We start from the raw sequence: 20,506 nt of genomic DNA, 5'->3' as shown, positions 1-20,506 counted from the left end.
AGACTGTGGGTTGGAGGCCTCTGGGCTAGCTGCTCCCTCGGCTGCAGGCTCTGAGCTCTGGCAGACTCCTGTCCTGGCCTGAGAGGCCTGGGGCTCAATCGTGGCTGTAGCTGGTACTTCCACCGTGGGCCTGTCCTTGCTCCTTGTTTAGCTCACCCAGTGACCTCCCAGACTAGCGCACTGGCTGGATTCCTCTGCTGTTCCTGGTTTGTTTGGTCTGGGGCCCTTCTGTGTGCCCAGAGCTCCTACCCCTCTCAGTCTACTAGTAGCTTCTAACTCTCTCAAATCTTCTCAGATTCATTTTTTTTAGACATATCTGGAAGAATTTGTGAGAGAGCTCTGGTAGTTCCTTCCTTTCACAGTGCCATCTTAGCTCCGCCTCTCCCCCATTTTTAGTTTTCAACATTCACTTCCATGAGTTTTAAATTTTCTCTACCTCTTCCCCTTTCCCCTCCCCAAGGTGGCATGCAATCTGATATAGGCTCTACATATACATTCTTATTAAACATATTTTCACATTAGTCATGTTGTATAGAAGAATCAGAGTGAATGGGAAGAACCATGAGAAAGAAAAAACAAAGCAAAACAAAATAAAAAAAGAGAGCAAAAAGTATGCTTTGATCTACATCCAGACTTCATATTTCTTTGGATGTGGATGGCATTTTCCATCATGAGTCTTTTGGAGTTTTAGGTCCTTGCATTGCTGAGCTGCAGCTTCCCTATGGCTGGAACTATTGTTCCTCTTGAGGGAGCTGAAGAGATCCCTCAAGAGGAAGCAGCCAAAATGTTCACTGTGTGCATTGTCAGACGCAGAATTGGAGTGGATGAAGAAATGGAATTCAACAGTGAGATTCAATTGAAAGGGAAGGACCTACTTGACCTGTTGTGCAACTCTCTTTGACTATGGGAACCCTAGTTCTTTGGACTGCAATACATGATCAAGAACACTATGACCTGAGCCCAAATGGACAAAAAGGTGCTGGATCATGATGTTTCAAAGGAAAAGCCAGTCATCTTTCACTTCCTGGCCAAATTTTATCCAGAGAATGCAGAGGAGAGCTGGTCCAGGAGATCACACAACATTTATTCTTTCTACAGGTAAAAAAGCAGATTCTGGATGAGAAGATCTACTGCACTCCAAAGGCATTGGTGCTCTTGGCTTCCTAGGTGATCCAGGCCAAGCATGGTGACTATGACCTCCCTATTCACTGGCATGGCTTTTTGGCCCTGGAGGAACTGCTTCCAAAAAGGGTAACAAATCTGCAACAGATTCCAGAAGAGATGTGGGAGGAGAGAATTGCCTCCTGGTATGCAGCGCATCGTGGCAGAGCAAGAGATGAAGCCAAGATGGAATATCTGGAGATCGCCCAGGAGATGTATAATGTGAACTACTTTGCAATTCAGAATAAAAAAGATATGTGATTGCTTCTTGGAATGGATGCTCTGGGTCTCTACATATATAACCCTGAAAGCAGACTGAACTCCAAATCTCCTTTCCTTGGAATGAAACCCAGAACATCTCTTACAGTGACAAAGTGCACCATTAAGCTTCTGGATAAGAATACTGATGTCTTTAAGCCTAACTCCTCAAAACTGCATGTTAATAAGTTGATTCTCCAGCTGTGCACTGAGAACCATGACCTCTTTATTTGAAGAGGGAAAGCTGAGTCATTGGAAAGACAGCAGAGGAAAGCCCAGTCCAGAGAGGAGAAAGTCATAAAGCAGATGGAGAAGAAACATTTGGCTCTAGACAAGAAGGCCAGGGAAGAGGATGAGTGAACAAGAGATGGATTGGAGAGAAGGCTCTTACAAGTGAAGGAGGAAGCTACTGTAGCCAAGGAGGCTGTGGTGCAGTGTGAGGCAGAAAAGGTCCAGATCACAGAAGAAGAGGCAGAGCTTTTAGCTCAGAAGCCTGCTGAGATCAAACAGGAGATGTAGTGGTCACAGTCATTAAGACAGGAAGAAAATCTCCCAAGGGAGCAGAAGGTACAGGAAGCCAAGATGCTGGTGCTGATGATGGTCCAGGAGGCAGAGAGGAGAGCTAAGGAGGCTGAACAGTTGAAATGGGATCTCCAGGAGGCCAGAGAATCCAAGAGAAGAGCAAGGCAGAAGATCTTGGAAAATCACTGGCAAGGTTTTATCCACATCCCTTGTGAGTCAGTCTTATAATGGTGACAGCCCATTTTTTAACAGATTCTGACATAAAGCAGCTGTAACAACAATTTGGCTAGCAGCTACTGCTGAGGTGTAAGATCCAACACGACCAGCAACAAGAGTTGCCAGCACAGGTTCTTTGATCTGCTTTACTAAGGAAAGCAACGTTAAGGGGTTAACAATCTTACTTTAATCAAACATACATATATAACTCACTTAGTTCAGGAGGAAAAGCCATCATCATGAACTTCAGAGCAAATACAAACAGAGACAATATAAACAGATCAAATCAGAATTCAGTTAGCAGAGAAGAACCAATGGGTCTGGGTTAGCAAAGATGCAGGGCAGTTACAACAGCTTGCCCAGAGTCACATGCCACTCTTTCAGTGAGTGAGAGCCCCCAAAGGAAAAACACCGGCCTCGAGTTTATATACCCTGTTCAGGGTCAAAGGGCCTCACAACATGTGACTTGAACCCAAGTGACCTAAAAGCTTCTGGCATCATAAACCCATGTAAACTAGGCTTTCCCTTGAGGCAAGCATGTCGAAGACTCCTAATTTAATCAAAGAAACAAAGGCCAGACTCACCAAGGGCACTGATTAAATAAGCACTCCAAAAGAAAACAGTAATGAAGTCCCACCTTAATTACTGATACAGCAGCTCTCCATGGACACTGAGAATGAGAAAGTGGAATGCCTGGAGAAGAACAAACCCTGCAGGGAGAACTCAATGAGAGGTAAAGAGAGGGAGACAGCCTTGGATATTCTGCAGTGAAAACTCTGACACCATTAAACAAGAGCTCTCCTTATCAGAGCTTTAAAACTCACCTTGCATGGCTCAAAGTCCTGAGTGGCCTTCTTTGAAGACATCTAGGAAGTGCCCCAGCCATCCCAGGAGTGACCACTTCTGCCCGTCCACTCTTGCATCAGCAAGAATTACCATGCTCCATGGAAGCTATCCCTGGACATGGTGGCTGGGTGATGAGGAGGTCCCTGAACTTTCCTCCAGCCAAGTGGCATTTCCTCAATGCCAATGATATCCAGCCCTTCAAAGGATTCTTGTGTGAGATTAAAGTTCAGCCTTATGGATCTAAAACAAAACAAAACAAAACACCGAACCAAACATGCAGTCTCTTTTGTCTTCTTGTAATAGCCCATGTAGTTTTCTGACGTGGAGCATCTGTCTCTTTGGAAGGCCCCCTCCCCCTCCAGTGGCTTCACACTCTCCTCAGAAAGAAGAGAGAAGGTTGTTTTGGGTTTGTCGTTCTTGTTAGGGGTGGGAGGGGAAGATACAGGAAGAGAGTACTTCTGTACCTCCTGAAGACTTACCAGCACACTTTGATCTGTGGGAGAGTCTGATCCTTGTGGGAAGGGGGAAGGGGAAGGTAAAGCACAGGACCTCTAAACCCCACCCCCATTCCACCCATCCACTTACTTTTATTCATATTTTGAGAAGTGCCCTTCCCAGCTTGGCCCTGGTTTTTCTGGTAGACTGTATATATATATTCAAGATAGAACTTTGTTGGTGTGTTCTCACCTTTGCCATGAGCAGGACACACAGGGGTGTTCTGGAGTTCTACCAAGACAGATTCTGAGCTAGCCAGTGCTGCTTTGAGTGTCATGTGTTCCACCAAAACATCCCTCACCGTTAGACTGGCTGGATTGAAATCCGCATCTGGTGCAATGGAAAGAGCTTTCAGGGTGTTTGTTTGATTTGGCTTTTGCTTCCTCTTAAAAATGAACTTGTTCGATTCTAACTTAGTGTAACACTGATTTCTAAACTTTTAAAAGCATGGAGAAGGCCATCGAGTTTGGCTCTGTTCTTCTGCCTCTGCCAGGCAGCCACTGTGCTTACCCACACTCAAGTCTTGGCTAAATCCTGGATCTTGTTGGAAGAGGGCATCCACCTCCCACCCTGGATAATCTTCACCAGGTTTTAAGTCCCCAGCTCTAGGAAACCATTCAATTGACACTTCAGTGTGAAACAGGAATTCCTTTGTAAGCACTTTCAAATGGGGTTGGGGGAATGAGCCCACAATCTGTTAGCCTGGCCCTAACTTATAATTTGATTTCAGTTTTACTTTCCAATTGTTCTTAGGGAATAGACTCACTACTTTAGAATGATGCATTTGGTAACATCTAGTAATAGACATCCATCTCTTTGGTTTGTTTTGTATTATGTTGTACACTGTTAAAGCTCCAAAAAAGAAAAAATGCAATCTTGATGAATCTAAACTAATTTGCTAACTGTAAGAAATGGCGGGGGTGGGGGGGTGGGGAGCAGTTTTGCTTCCACAGAGTTGAAAGTATCCCTCTCTCCCCCCTCCCCGCAGCTTTTGCAGAATGTAAGTCAGGTGACTGATTAGAGCTAGTTCTAATCAAAGCTGTGATCTAGCAGAGACCAGGCCCCTGGTTGGGTGAAATGTTAAAGGCTTGTACACATGCTTAAATGAGCCATTTGAGGAGGGCATGATGTAGGTAGTCAGAGGGTTACATCTGGCCAATGAAGAGCCTGGTGGGAGATTTGAAGTGGGGGTCAATGTAAGGACTGGTGTCCGTCTGACTCCTTGTACTCTCCTGTACTCTGTTTAGGGGATGTACCCATTTATTCAGACCGAATAAATGTAAAATATGATTAAAAAATTCCTGGCTTCCCAATGAGTATTGTTTATTCCTAGACAACATGAGTATTTTTGTAACACTATTTTAATTCTTGAGAAATAACTACTAATAAAAGTTTAAAAGGTTAGAAAAATAAAAAACACAAAAAAGTCCTTGTGGATCAAAAGATTGATGATTCCTAAATCCTTTCTTCCACAATAATCCTCTGCCCAGGAGCTGAGGGACAGAAAGACCACTGCAGATGACCAGCAGGACCCTTGCCAAATGCTGGCTCCTGCCTCTCACCTTGGAGCCATTAAATACATTCTGCCACAGATAGATGCCTAAGACAACTTCCAGTATGCATACCATGGAAGAAAGCCCTGGAAATGCTGGGCTGTTACCCCCCCATCCCCACCCCTGACCATACAACCCCAGAGCCAGAGATCTCCCAGAGGCCTCTGGGATTCTTCGCTTCTGGGCTTCAGAGGTCATCCTTGCCAGTCCAGGCTTGATGAGGGATCCCCACTCAAACATCCTTGGCAAATGGTTATCTATTCTCTGCTTGAAGATGCCCAATGCTGGGGAGGTCACTCTCTCCTGAGGTAACCCTCTGTGGTAGGAGACATCTATGGAGTGCAATATATTTCACAAATACCAACTAACCCCTCTCAACCACCTTTATCTCCCAAGGATTCTTGGGGTCACAGTCTCTCTAAAGGACTCTATCTAGCCTTGGTACTTGAACAATACAAGAGAAAATGAGTCAGTGTCAAGCTGACCCCCCTCCTCCAGTGCCCTTCTTTCTCACCTCCTGCCTTCAGACTTCCTAGAGTTAATTAGAAGCCTCTAAGTGGTCTGGGTTTCTCTAACAGGGCCTTTGGGATGAGGCTAGAATTACAAAGCACCCCTAGGAAACCTGAGGCAGAACTTCTCTTGTCACCCTCCCTGCCTGAACTGGATCTCCAGATGTTCCCTGTGGCTAAATCCCCCTCAATGTTTCCTGGCGCTGTCAGGTGTCTGGATGGCCAGGTACAGCATGGCCAAGACATTCTAGCCCACAAGGAAACAGCCAGCCAGGTTTTCTATGAACCTAGCATGGAGGGAGGAAAAGTCCCTGTGTCCCCTCTGTCCTTGGGACTTCAGCACTAAGTGGCATTTGAACTCTAATGTGGTCTCTGTGATTGATTAAGTGGATCTGAGTTTGGGAGTTCTCAACTCCTCAGGCTCCCTCCTGTGGGAATGAGCCATGTTCTGGATTCTCCCTGGTCCTTGGGTAAGGAACTCAGGGGAGGCCTTTCACCCCAGACAGAGGTAGTGTGCTGGAGTGACTATGTGGCCTGTGGGAAGGGCAGCACTTATCATGCAATCTTAATTGTGCTCCTTCTGTTTCAATTATTCAGCCTCTGGAACCAACAATTTCCAAAATGTAGAGATCAGTATCACTGAGGCTGAGATTAGAGATGATCAGGGAGCCACTTGGGAGCACTGTCTTCTGGATATCTATACCTGTCTGCCCTCCAGTTAGAACACAATAGTTAATGATATTGTTGGAGGCTTCTGTTGTGTTTCTGTACCAAGTATAGCTGAGAGCTTGCTCTGAGAACCCCGGTATAGTCAAGGTCACATTGCTGTCCACTGTCCCATAGAATGGTTTTGCCACAACACTGATGGTATCACTTTGAGCAGATGTGGGCTGGATACAGCAGCTGAGGATGGAGGCTTAGAGGGGAGGAAGGAGGCAGAGGTCAGCAGGGTCCCCTTGCCCTCCTGAGGGCCCAGGTCACCCAAGGTAAAGATGGGGGCTTCTAAGCCTGCCACAGGGTAAACTGAGGGATCACAGCAGGGCATGATTGGAAGGGATTCATGTGTCTGTCTGTCCTAGTCTCTGCAGAGGATCTGAGATCTTGTGCTCTCAAACCTAAGGAGGGCATTTCCCACTCAACCCTGGGTGCATTTTAAGGCTGACAAGAGTTTAGCTCCTGGGAGGGAGATGGTTTTTCAGGTAAATACAAGCTCAGAGTGTTAAGTGACCTGTCCATGGTCACACAGCTACTAAACATAAGAGCTGGAATCCAAACCCAGGTCTCTGACTGTCAAAACTTCCTCAGTCTATGTCAGAGATTGCTCAGCTCTGGGGCTAGATGTGGTCCTGAGTCCCAGGGGTGTGGACTTTTGTTCCTAACCTTCCCCCTTTGCCCTTGGATCAGGGAAGACTCCCTTGTCCAGGTCTGCAGAGACTGTCTCTGGGAGAGACTCCCTGGGACTTTTCTGCTTCCTCCTGGTCCTTATGTTGATTTACTTGTCTATATCTGGATCAGAATCCCTCAAGCTCTCTCTCCTTCCCTGGACCCAGAAGAGCTGGTGTTCACCTTTGAGCAGGAGCCCCCTCCAGGAACTTCTTCCACTGTGGGGAACTTTAGAAGGTCTCTCCATTGATCTGTGCTGCCCACCACATGTGGCCACCTCTAGATGCTCTATCCCAATTGTCAATGTGTGTCTGCAGGCAGGATGGACTGCCCACTTGGTGATCCTTGCTTGATGTCACCTCTAACTCTGGGTCTCTTTGACTCTGGGGAGCTGGCCCTTGCTTTTTTCATTGCCTGGAGGAGGTGAGACTGATCTTCACTAAAGATCCTCCTTAGCCACCTATACCAGTCAGCAGCCAAGCTCTCTGGCTGGGGGAGCTGGTAGTTACGGTGAAAGGTCTTGGAAGCAAAGTTCCATGTTCTTTGAGCTGCTCTTTAGGGTGGTGTCTCTCCATAAAATCTGAGAAGCTGGTTGCCTGAGAAGCTGCCCTCTTGGAGGAGCCTTCCTAGCCCTTATTAGATCAGGGTGGCAGAGAGGCTGTTAGGCAAAAGTTCAGGTGGAAATTGGGGTCCTGGGCACAATACTTGGGACAGAGTAAGTGCCTAAGAAATGCTTCTTGTTGATGAAACAATTAGCTAAGCATGAGTCACCATTTTGTGATGAGGCAGACAAAATAATTTATCTGATGTTGCTTCAATACTTCATGGATTTATAATTTTCTTGGTGGGGAAAATCCTTCCACTGATGTAGACTTCCTATCCTGTCTCCTTACCTTATGAAATTGTCCTTGAGCATTGCTAGGACCTGAATATCCCTGCCTCTGTGATTATCTTCATGCTAAGAATCTCTGGTTTAGCTGGGCTGGTCCTTTTAAAAGAGATACACAGTCTGTCCTTGGGGCCATAATTTCGGTTTTTCCCATCTGTCAGATTCTCTTGGGCTCAGCTTGGCTGGCACAACCATTTAGGGCCCACAGGTACCTCCCCATGACTTCATGGAGGACTTTAGGCTACTGGTGGGGGTGTTCACAGTCCAGCAGATGGAAGGTCCTGGCTTTCCTTCACTCAGTTCATACCTCAGTGGAGTCCTGTGTCCAGACACAGGCTTCACATTTAAAGAAAGGGTGAGGCATCATCCAGAGGAGGTGATCAGAATGGGAGGAGACACAAAATTGTGTCGTGAGAGTGAATCATGACATAATTAGAGAAACTAAGAACCTCCCCTGTGCCTGGAATACACTTCTTTCTTCCTTCTACCTCATAGTGTCCCTCTCTTCCTTTCTGACAGTCTTTTGTGTGAAGACTTTCCTGGTTTCCCTCCACCCCGTAAAAGCTAGAGCCTTCCCTCCCAAATGGCCTCATGTTTAACTACTTTATATTATTCACTTTATGTTTATGCTATGTATTTTTATATATGTTTATTGTCTTCCCCGTTGAAATATTAGATTCTTAAAACTATTATATTCTTTGTATCTGTATCTTCAGTATACGTAGCAGCCTTATTTATTTATTTACCTGTTTATTCATTTACTCATTCATTCATTCATTCATCTACTTATTTATTTATTTTTGGTTTTCAACATTCATTTCCACAAGATTTTGAGTTACAAATTTTCTCCCCATCTCTACCTTCTTCCCCACCCCAAGATGGCATGTATTCTGATTGGCCCTTTCCCCAGTCTGCCCTCCCTTCTATCACCCAACTCTCCCCACCATTATCCCCTTTCCCCTAACTTTCTTGTAGGGCAAGATAGACTCCTATACCCTATTGCCTTCCCAATTGCATGTAAAACAATTTTTCAACATTTGTTTTTAAAACTTTGAGTTCCAAATTCTCTCCCTTCTTCCCTCCCCACCCACCCTCCTTGAGAAGGCAAGCAATTCAATACAGGTTAAACATGTATTGTTATGCAAAACACTTCCAGAATCCTCATGTTGTGAAAGACTAACTATATTTCCCGCCATCCTATCCTGTCCCCCTTTATACACTTTTCTCTTTTGACCCTGTCCCTTTTCAAAAGTGTTTGCTTTTGACTACCTCCACCCCCAATCTGTCCTCCCTTCTATCATTCCCCCTCTTATACCCTTCCCTCCTACTTTCCTGTAGGGTAAGATACCCAGTTGAATGTGTTTGTTTTTCACTTCTTCAGCCAAATCCTACGAGAGCAAGATTCACTCATTCCCTTTCACCTACCCCCTCTTCCTTTCCATTATAACAGCTTTTTCTCGCCACTTTTGTGTGAGATAATTTACCCCATTCTATCTCTCCCTTTCTCTTCCCAATATATTCCTCTCTCACCCCTTAATTTTATTTTTTAGACGTCATCCCTCCATATTCAACTCACTCTGTGCCCTCTGTCTATATATATGTATACTCCTTTCAACTATCCTAATACTGAGAAAGGTCTCATGAGTTACAAATATCATCTTCCCATGTAGGAATGTAAACAAAACAGTGCAACTTTGGTAAGTCCATAATGATTTCTCTTTCCTGTTTACCTTTCACGCTTCTCTTGATTCTTGTATTTGGAAGTCAAATTTTCTATTCAGCTCTGGTCTTTTCATCAAGAATGGTTGAAAGTTCTCTATTTGATTGAATATCTGTATTTTGCCCAGAAGTATTATACTCCAGTTTTGCTGAGTATGTGATACTTGGTTTTAATCCTAGCTCCTTTGACCTCTGGAATATCATATTCCAACCCCTTCGATGCCTTAATGTAGAAGCTGCTAGATCTTGTGTTATTCTGATTGTGTTTCAACAGTACTTCAGCTGTTTCTTTTGGGCTGCTTGCAATATTTTCTCCTTGACCTAGGAACTCTAGAATTTGGCGACAATATTTCTAGGAGTTTTCTTTTTGTGATCTTTTTCAAGAGGCAATTGGTGGATCCTTTCAATTTCTATTTTGACCTCTGGTTCTAGAATATCAGGGCAGTTTGATAATTTCTTGAAAGACGATGTCTAGGCTCTTTTTCTGATCATGGCTTTCAGGTAGTCCAATAATTTTTAAATTATCTCTCCTAGATCTATTCTCCAGGTCAGGGGTTTTTCCAATGAGATATTTCACATTGCCTTCCATTTTTCATTGTTTTGGTTCTGTTTTATAATTTCTTTATTTCTCATAAAGTCACTAGTTTCCACTTGCTCCATTCTAATTTTTAAGGTAGTATTTTCTTCAGTGGCCTTTTGGGCCTCCTTTTCCATTTGACTAATTATGCCTTTTAAGATATTCTTCTCCTCATTGGCTTTTTGGAGCTCTTTTGCCGTTTGGGTTAGTCTATTTTTTAAGGTGTTATTTTCTTCCATATTTTTGGGGGGTCTCCTTTAGCAAACTGTTGACTCGTTTTTCATGATTTTCTTGCATCACTCTCATTTCTCTTCCTAGTTTTTCCTCTAATTCTCTTACTTGCTTTTCCAAATCCTTTTTGAGCTCTTCCATGGCCTAAGACCAATTCATATTTTTCTTGGAGGCTTTTGACATAAAATCTTTGACTTTGTTGACTTCTTCTGGCTATATGTTTTGATCTTCTTTGTCACCGAAGAAAGATTCTATAGTCTGAGTTCCTTTATGCTGCTTGCTCATTTCCCCAGACAATCACTTGACTTCTGAGCTCTTTGTCAGGGTATGACTGCTTTCAGAGTGGAGAGTGTTCTGTCCCAAGCTTCAGGGGTTTTGTGCTGCTGTTTTCAGAGCTACTTCTGTTTTGAGATGGTATGATACTACTTTCTTGGCCTGTGCTCTGGTTTGTGAGTGCAAGCACTCCTTTCTGCCATGTAACTACTAGGAGGACTCCCTCTCCACAGCCACCACAAGCTCTGCCACACCAATGCTCCTCCTCCCCCAAGAACCACCAACCAGACCTGTGACCCAGATCCAAGCAAGGCAAAGCAAGAGAACCCTGTGTCAGCATCTGCAAAGAGATCCTTGCATTCCCACTCTGATCAGTCACTTAATTCCCCCCACGGTCTGTGGGTCTGGAGCTCTGGAAGCAGCAGCAGCAGCTGCTGCCTACTGCTGCAGCCGCCTCCCCTGGGGCTGGGGCCAGACTGTGCTCTTCTCTCACTCAGGTCCAATAGTTTTCCCACTGACCTGCTAAGTTGTCTTTGGTGTTTGTGGGTTGAGAAGTCTGGAAACTGCCACAGCTGCCAGTGATTCAGTGCCCTGAGGCCTGCTCCACTCTGTCTACTCCAGCCTGGTCTCTTCATGCATAGGCCAGGCTAGGCTGTGCTCAGCTCCTAGCATGGTGCAATAGACTCTTCCCAGTGACCATTCAGGCCATCTTGGACTGGAGACTTGTTTCACTCTGTCATTTTGTGGGTTCTATAGCTCTAGAATTTGTTTAGAGTCATTTTTTACAGGTGTTTGGAGGGATTTGGGGGAGAATTCAATCAAGTCTTTGTTTTCATGCTGCTCTCTTGGCTTCGCCTTATTCCATAGCACAAGTCTTTATGTAGTAAAACACAGTAGGAGCTTAAATGCTTGTCGATGGATTGAATAGCTCCCATGCATTTAATTCTTATCTTTTTGAAGAGGACTCAAATCTATGTCTGCAGCCTCATTCTTTGCTCTTGAACTTCAGTCTCATATCACTAACTGCCTCGTGGAGACTTCGAACAGAGATATCTTCCACTCAGTCTGTCTAAAACAGAATGTATCCCTTTAGTCTCCAAAGCCAGCCCTGTCCCAAGCTTCCCTATTTCTGTAGAAAGATCACCATTGTTTTAGTACACCAAGTTCACCGCCCCTTCGGCATTATTTTCCCCTCTTCATTCTCTCCCACCTGACATATCTAATCCATTGCCACATTTTGTTTCTACCTCAACAACATGTCTCCTATCTGCTCTTTCTTCCTCTGCTTACACAGAAGCCACCATCACTTAGGCCCCCTCTACCCCTCATCTAACTCTCAGTCTTACTGTCTCAAATATCTTCCTACAACACCATCCTTCACACACCTGCAAAGTGGTTTTCCATAAATGTGTGCTAGACCATATCATTTCCCTACTCAGCAAACTCCAGCGCTCTCTCTTGTCTCCTAGATCGTTGATATTTGATCCTTTATTTAGCTTTAAAATCTCTTCACAACCTTGCCCACCCTACCTTTACAGTCTTATACGTTGCTCTGCTTTCTGTACTCTGCAGGCCAGTCAAACTAGTCTTGCTTTTCCTCTCACATGACATTCTATCTCCTGGCTCCATGCCTTTATGATTGCTATCCCCTAAGCCTGGACTGCATCGCTACCTTGTCTCTGCCCTCTGCTTCTTAAAATCTCTTGTTTCCTTCAGAAATCTGCTCCACATGAAGTTTTTCCTGAGATCTCCCTCACCCAGCTGCTAGTGTCTTCCTCTTCAGAAATTTACCCTGTATCTATTTTGTATACTTATTTCTTTACATGTTATCTGTCATGATTGACAGTAGCAACTGTATCCTTTTGGTCTCTGTATAGCCAGGACCTAGGACAGTGCCTGATTGTGGCAGGCATTTAATACTGACTTATTGAATGAAGGAGTGACTGAACTCTAATACTAAGCATAGGTGCAGATGAAAGGTCCATAGCAAGATCTCTTCTTTGGCTGAGATGCTGGAGATAGGGGAGCTTGTGATAATTAAGTCAGGCTCTGTGTAAGAGATGGTCCCTGAACTTAGGATTTTAACAGAAGGAGATACTGGAGAATCAGTTCTTGGTATAAGGAACATGACAAACAGAAGCACAGAGATGGAGAAAAGGCTGGGGTGAGAATAGCAGAGAGGGACAGTGGCCCTATTTGGCTGTAATGAACAGTGTGGAAAGGAGGTAAAGTCATGGGAAATATGTCCTGTGAGAGGATCTGTGGTGCTCTGTCCTTATCTTGAAGGACTTCCTGAAAGGTCCCTTTCTCTGATTCTGAGACTGCATAGTGAGCGGCTAGAACCCCCATCTCCTGATTTCCATGAGAAATGTATAGAGATGAGCATATGATGAAAACCTTCATTGTCTAAATGCCAAAATCCAGTGTAACAACAGTTCTCTAAAAGTTAACCAAAGTCCAAGGTGCTCTAGTACAGTGGGAAGAATGTTGGGCAAGGAATCAGGAGGCTTGGATGTGAGGCTTGGCTCTGCCATTACCTACAAGTGTGACCTTGGGCAAGTCATTTATCCCCTATAGGCCTCAGTTTTCCTTATCTGTACAACAAAAGGGTTAGACCAGATAGCAATAGTTATTAAGCACCTACCATATGCTGAGCCCAGTGCTTAGTATTAGTGGAAATGGATATTTCCCTCTGGTCCTTGCCCTCTGGAATGAAATTTATAATCTGGTAGAGTTTTAATGCAAAGCACTACCTGATAAGTAGTGTTGAACATGACAAAGTAAGGTCAAAGTAAGGTAAGAAAAGGCATTACCACCAGGGTCCTGCTTCAAGGAAGACATCTTGGAGGAGATAGTAGTTAAGTGGGTTTTAAAGATGGGTATGAATTCAGCAGGTGAAGAGGTAAAAGTAAGGCATCCCAGGTGTAGGGAGCTAGGTGAGAAAAGGCACCAGAGATATGTGAACCCAGGTTGGGTTTGAGGGACTCAGGTTGATGATCTACCTAAGGTTCCTTCCAGCTATAAAATTCTCTGAGCTGTGAAATTACCTTTTACCTTTTAAACATGTGATTTTCTGTGAAATTAATTTAGTTTTTATCCTCTGATTACCACCAACTTCCTTTTCCTTAACAGTAATAAGGAAAAAGGGCTCCTTTTCTCATGTGTTAAATAATATGATGACATCTGAAGTAAACCTGTTTTGCCTGATTTTTTTGAAAGACTTCAGAAATGATACTGCTTTTTTCAGTAGTAAAATGTATATTCAGCTTTATGTGTAACAAACTGATGTGATGCCTGGGAATTGATGTTCACTCTGTCAATGTGATACAATTGACTTAGGAAAAATTTCTGTCCCTATAAGCAAGACTTGGCACAAGACCTTGACTAAGTTAAAACATTCCTCATATTTCAGACTTGAGATTATTTGAACAGAGAGTCGATCCATTCTATCCTCCCTTCCCCCTCACTTTATGTCTTGCACAGAGAACCAATGCTTCAGACTGCTGTAAGCATGAAAGTGTGGACAGTTAGAAAAAAACAGATAAGGTTTTAGTAAAATTCACCATTAACCAGTTTTACACTCTTTTGGTCCTAGAGATACCATATTTGATTTGTTTTCAGAAAATAAAACTTTTCTCATAGCTGATCTGGACTTTACTTTCCCCATGGAAAGAGAATACAACTGTCAGGACCACATAGGATCACCATCAGTGACATGGCTGCCATTCTGCAAAATGTGCTTCTTGGGTGAGGAGAGTATGAGCTCTTATCTCTAGTAAAATCAGTGTTAGTGGCACAGAGCAAGGATTTTGATTAATGGAGATCAGGAGAATGTTTATGTATGTATGTATGTATGTATGTATGTATGTATGCATCTATCTATCTATCATCTATCTATCTATCTATCTATCTATCTATCTATCTATCTATGTTTCTCTCTCTGTCTCTCTGTCTCTCTCTCCCTCCCTCCCTACCTACCTCTGTCTGTCTGTCTGTCTATCTATCTATTTATCTATCTATCTATCTTTCTGTAAAAGTGAGGCAGCCCTGCCTCACTTAATCTAGATATCTATTTATGAATGTCTATATATATATGTTTGATTTAGAAGCATTTATACATATGTATATATATACACACATATATACACACATACACACACACACACACACACACACAAATGTTTGATTTAGAAGTGATCACAGAGATCATCTAGCTTAACCTTCTCCCTTTCCATGTGGGAAAAGGAAGACCTAAACAGAAGTGGCATTGTGGTGGAGTGGGAAGAGCCCTGGGTCTGGAAGCAGGAAATCAGGTTAAAGGGCTGGCTCTGTTACTGACAGTGTGACCTTGAGCAGATCACACAATCTCTCTACAATTCAATTTCGTTATCTGTAGAATTAGTGTATTAGACAAAATCATCATTAAAGTGTCTTTCAATGCAAAGTTGATGTGCTGAAGATTATACATTTAATTAAGGACTAGGTCTTGGCCATACAAGGACACATGCAAGGTTTTTCTCAGGAACTTTGGAGTTGATTGTGTGACATGGGAGACACCAGCACAGGACTGCTCAGCAGGGCATGCCCACATTGAAGAAGGTGCTGTGCTCCATGAGCAGAGCAGAATTGAAACAGCTCAAAGGAAACACAGGATATGCAGATTTAGAGAATCCACCCCAAATGTTCACACAGATTATTTGTGCCCAGCCTGTGGTAGAGCATTCCGAGCTGGCATTGGTCTGATCAGCCACAGTTGGAACCATTAAAACTTGACTCTAGAATAATGATGTCATTTTGGTCCTCTTTAAGAATGAAGGACAACACCCAGGTCTGGGCCAAGAATAACAAACAGTAGCTCTCGTGGTAACATTTTACAGTTTACAAAGTGATCATCTGACAATGATCAAACAATAAACATTTTATTAAATATCTACTGTATACCAGTCACTGTGTGAGGGGATACAAGGACAAAAAGCAACAGTCCATGCTCTCAGAGAGATTATATACTTTTGGAGGATATTCACACATATATGTAAATACAAAGCAAAAATGAGGTCGTTTGGGTATGGGAACAGCATTAGTAGCTGAGAGGATGAGGAGAGTTCCCATGTAGGAGGTGGTCTTTAAGCTGAACTGTGAAGTGAGGGATTTTCAGAAGTGGAGGTGAGAAGAGAAGGATGGACATCCCAGGCTTTGGGTGAGAGGAGATAGAGCATCATCTGTGAGGGTAGTGTTGATTACTTAGGGCTTATAGGCCATCAGGGACATCTTATCCTAGGGACTTTTAGTCCAAAATTATCTCAGATAAGTTGTTTTGGCATCATGGCACAAATAAGGAAAGCAGTCTAGAGCTACTTCAAAGGAAAAAGGAAAAATAAAAATGAACATTGACATGTTGCCATTGGGCATCCAGGGGAAATTGCTAGTTGTTAATATTTTAGAGATAGAAAATTCATGTTCTTCATATTAGCTATGGTTCCCATGGTTATTTAACAACCTTTCTTAACTGAATGAAAGTTGTTTTTCTTTCATTTCATTTTAGTAAAAGGCCAAGGTCTCCTACTGCATCTGGGGCCATCTCTTGTCGTCCAGTCATCCATGTCTTGCCACTGGACCCAGGTGGCACTGGAGGAGAGAGTTAAACTAGTGACTTTACACCTGCCTCACTTAAATCCAGTTCACTTGCAAGTCATGACATCATCTTCCTGATGTCATGGTCCTCTTCCAGAATGAAGGACAAACATTAACAAGAAAAAGTCTCTGTGCTGCCCTCTTGTGGCTGTGTGAGTGAACATATGCCAGATGCTGGTTTAGTTTTCCTGAATGTGGATTCTTTCTGGGAGAGGGATGTGGCATTAGGGTGCAAAGCCCTGGCTCCCTTTGCAAATCGATTTCTACAAAAATCAAGTTTGAAATGAATCTTCCTTCAGATGAACTGGAAGAGATGATTCCACACAGGATCTTTTCTAGAGGGGACAGGATGTGTTAGTCCTGAGCACCAATCTTGGATGTGAGAGACCAGGGCTAGAATCCAGGCTCTGCTATTTACCTACTTTATGTCTTCAGTCACATTGTTTCCTCTCTCTGGGCTTCAGTTTCCTCATCAGTAAACTGAGTGCCGAGGTCAGTAGGGTGTCCCTGTCCTCCTGAGAGACCCATCATTGAGCGGTCCTAAGGTGAGAATGTGGGCTTTTAAGCCTGTCACAAAGGCAAACTGGAGGATGAATGGGGGGCATTTTTGGAAGGGATTCACGTGGCTATGTGTCAATCTATCTGCCCCAGTCTCTGTAGGTGATCTGAGATCTTGTGGTCCCAAACCCAAGGAGGGCATTTCTAAATTAACCCTGGGTGCATTTTAAGGCTGACAAGAGTTTAGTTCCTGGGAGGAAGGTGCTATTCCAGGTAAATACAAACTCAGAGTATTAAGTGAGCTGTCCATGGTCACACAGCTGGTAAACATCAGAGCTGGGATCCAAACCCAGGTCTTTGACTGTCAAAACTCCCTCAGTCTACATCAGAGATTGCTCAGCTCTGGGGCTAGGTGTAGCCCTGAGCTTAAGGGTGTGGACTGATGGTCCTAAACTTCCCCCTTTGTCCCTGGATAAAGGAAGACTTCCCTGTCCAGGTCCGTAGAAACTGTCTGTGGGAGAGACTTCCTGGAACTGATCTGTTTCCTCCTGATCCTTGTGTTGACTTACTTGTCTGTATCTGGATCAGAATCCCTCAAGCTCTCTCTCCTTCCCTGGACCCAGTAGAGATGGTGTCTCACCTTTGATCAGGAGCCCCCTCCAGGAACTTCTTCTACTGTGGGGAACTTTAGAAGGTCTCTCCATTGATCTGTGCTGCCCACCACATGTGACCACCTCTAGATGCTCTATCCCAATTGCCAATATGTGTCTGCAGGTAGGATGGATTGCCCACTTGATGACCTTTGCTTGAGGTCACCTCTAACTCTGGGTCTCTTTAACTCTGGGGAGCTGGACCTTGTTTTTTTTTCATTGCCTGGAGGAGGTGAGGCTGATCCTCACTAATGCCCCTTCTCAGCCTCCTATGCCAGCCAATGGAAAAGCTCTCTGGCTGGGGGAGCTGGTGGTTAGGGTGAAAGGTCTTGGAAGTAAAGTTCCATGTTCTTTGAGCTGCTCTTTGAGGTATCTCCCCCTAAAGCCTGAGAACTTGGTTGCTTGAGGAGCTGCCCTCCTGGGAGAGCCTTCCTAGTTTGTATTCCCAGCCCCAGTATGGCAGAGAGGCTGTTCATTGACAATTCAGTTGGAAATTGGGTTCCTGGGCACAATGCTTGGGACAGAGTAAGTGCTCAAGAAATGCTTCTTGTTGATTAAACAATAAGCTAAGCATGAGTCACCATTTTGTGATGAGGCAGCCAAAAGAATTAACGTAATCTTGCTTCAATACTTCATGGATTCATAAGTTTCTTAGTGTAGAACATCCCTCTACTGATGTAGATTTGTAATCTTCTCTCCATGCCATATCAGACTGTTTTTGGCCATTGCTGGGACCTGAATATTCTTGCCTCTGTGATTATCCTGGTGCTAAGAATCTCTGATTAAGCTGAGTGATCCTTGCATAAGAGATACACAGTCTGTCCCTAGGGCCATAATTGCAGTCTTTCCCATCTGTTAGATCCTCTCAGCTTCTATGTTGCTGGTATAACCATCGGGGACCCTGGGCCACCTCCCCATGACTTCATGGAAGACCTCAGGCTGCTCATGGGGGTATTCACAGTCAAGTGGGAAGAAGGTCCTTTACTCTATTCGTACCCCAGTGGAGTCCTGTGTCTAGTCACAGGCTTCGCATTTAAAGAAGAGTAAGGCATCATCCAGAGGAGGTGACTAGAATGGGAGGGGACATGAAATTGTGAGTCCTGAGAATGAACCATTGAAATAATTGGAGAAACTAGGACCTAGAGGGGCATGGTCACATTTGCAAATATCTGAAGAACAGTCCTGGGGAAAAGGCAATCAGATTGGTTGTGTTTGGTCTCAGGAGGGAAAACTAAGGGCAAAACTCCAGGAAATTCCAATGATTTCAGCTCAGTATGAACTTCCCAATAATCAGCTGTCTAGTATGGATTGAGTCATTTCATGAAATGGTGAGTTCCCCATCACTGGAAGTATTCAAGTAGAGCCTGGATAAATATTGCATTGGGGAAACACATTCCATTAAGACTCGGTTCCTTTCACTGTAATTCTAGACATCTCCAGTCCCTTGTGTCTCTGTGCTGCTCTTTCGTGGCTGTGTGAGTGAACAGATGCTGGTTGGTTTTCCTGAGTGTGGATTTTTTTGGGAGAGGTATGTGGCATCAGGGTGCAAAACCCTGGCTCCCTTTGCACAATCAGTTTCTACAAAAATCAAGTTTGGAAATGACTCCTCCTTCAGATGCATTGGGAAAGTTGGTTCCACACAAGATCCTTCCTAGAGAGGAAGGGCTGACAGTTCTGAGCACCGATCGTGGACATTGGAGACCTGAGCTAAAGTCCAGGCTCTGCTGTTTACCCACTTTATGTCTTCAGATATTTCATCTCTGATTCCTTATTTCAGCTCCATATGCTGACACTCACTTCCTCTGGGCCTCAGTTTCTCTACTTGTAAAATGTAGGAGCTAGAATAACTGGCTTCTAGGTCTTTTTCATCTCAAAGTTATGTGATACCCTGCAGCATCCGCACACCTCACATTACAAAGGAGAAAATGGATGCCCTACAAGATTGACATGACTGCTCAGACAGAGAGGGACTTCTCCTATTCCAGCCCTGAGCTCTCTCCCTCTCTGAGCTGCAGGCTGCCCTCCTCTAGCTTAGACTTGCTGCCAGTTATGCATGAGGCCTTGCACTCAGCAGGTGTGCAATGAATGTTTGTCAAATGGAAGGTTCTGGAACTGACAGATTGGTCACCACTCTCATTTATATATAATTGTCATATCCAATTGAAAGACAATCCTAGAATCCCACAGCTGTCAGGGCCTAACTCATACATGAGCAAAAACCCTTTCTCTTTCCTCATTTTTTTCCAAACTTTTATTTGTGCCCACATTCATTAATTGAAAAAAAATACTACTTTTACAGATTCTTTGGGGCCCATGGTCAGCATATAGAAACGTCAAAAGTATTCCTGAACAAAACACATTACCTCAGACTGAAGAACAGTGCCTGTCCCTCCATACCACACCCCCTCCAAACCCTGCCCCACCCCCTCAACCAAAATAAGTCTTCAAGATAGTGTCCACTCTCACAGTTCTGCTTGTGACAGGAGAATTACTCAGAAAGTAACTAGAATGGCTCTTTGTAAAAGCAGCAATTCCATTACATGATGGCATTGTTTAAAATCACATCCAAAGGGACTGCAGCTTACACTGGGGTCTGAACATTAAAAGGGTCTATCATTTTCTCGGATACTGGAGGCTGTTTTCCTTTGTCTTGGGTCCAATGTGCAGCAGTTTCCAAAGGGCTCCATTGGGGGACCTAAATGAGAGGTGAATTATAAAACTTCTTTTCTGCTTTCTAAAACATATGGGTAAATTTATTTCACAGAAGTTGCAACAGTCTTAATATTCCAAGGCCTTTAACTGAGATCCTTTTGTTGAAAAAAAAAATCAGTGATGTAGCTCATAAAGTGATAACACACTGCAGCAGGAAGTTTGGGTTCATAATGGGGTGATGTATAAAAAGGGATGGTCATTTGTCCATCTCAGGCCAAATATGAATCAAGGCAGTGGTGGGTTCATAGTTTATATGCCCTTGGAAGAGTGGGTGTTTCTGAGGGTGTCAATCAACTCTGATTGACCAACAACTAATGAGAGAAGGACTTATTCTAATGAGGGGCTGGGGATTGTGACTGATTATGTCAATCTTATTCCCAGAG

At 43.9% G+C, this 20,506-nt stretch overlaps 1 pseudogene; it reads left to right on the top strand.

The window, feature by feature from the left end:
• The first annotated feature begins 721 nt into the window (after positions 1-721).
• LOC118836366 lies at positions 722-18,458 on the top strand (annotated as a pseudogene).
• The last annotated feature ends 2,048 nt before the right edge of the window (positions 18,459-20,506 follow it).

This window comes from Trichosurus vulpecula, chromosome 2 (genome assembly GCF_011100635.1).
Source record: "Trichosurus vulpecula isolate mTriVul1 chromosome 2, mTriVul1.pri, whole genome shotgun sequence".
Classification (NCBI taxonomy): Eukaryota; Metazoa; Chordata; class Mammalia; order Diprotodontia; family Phalangeridae; genus Trichosurus; species Trichosurus vulpecula.
This window is presented reverse-complemented; position numbering and strand designations above follow the sequence as displayed.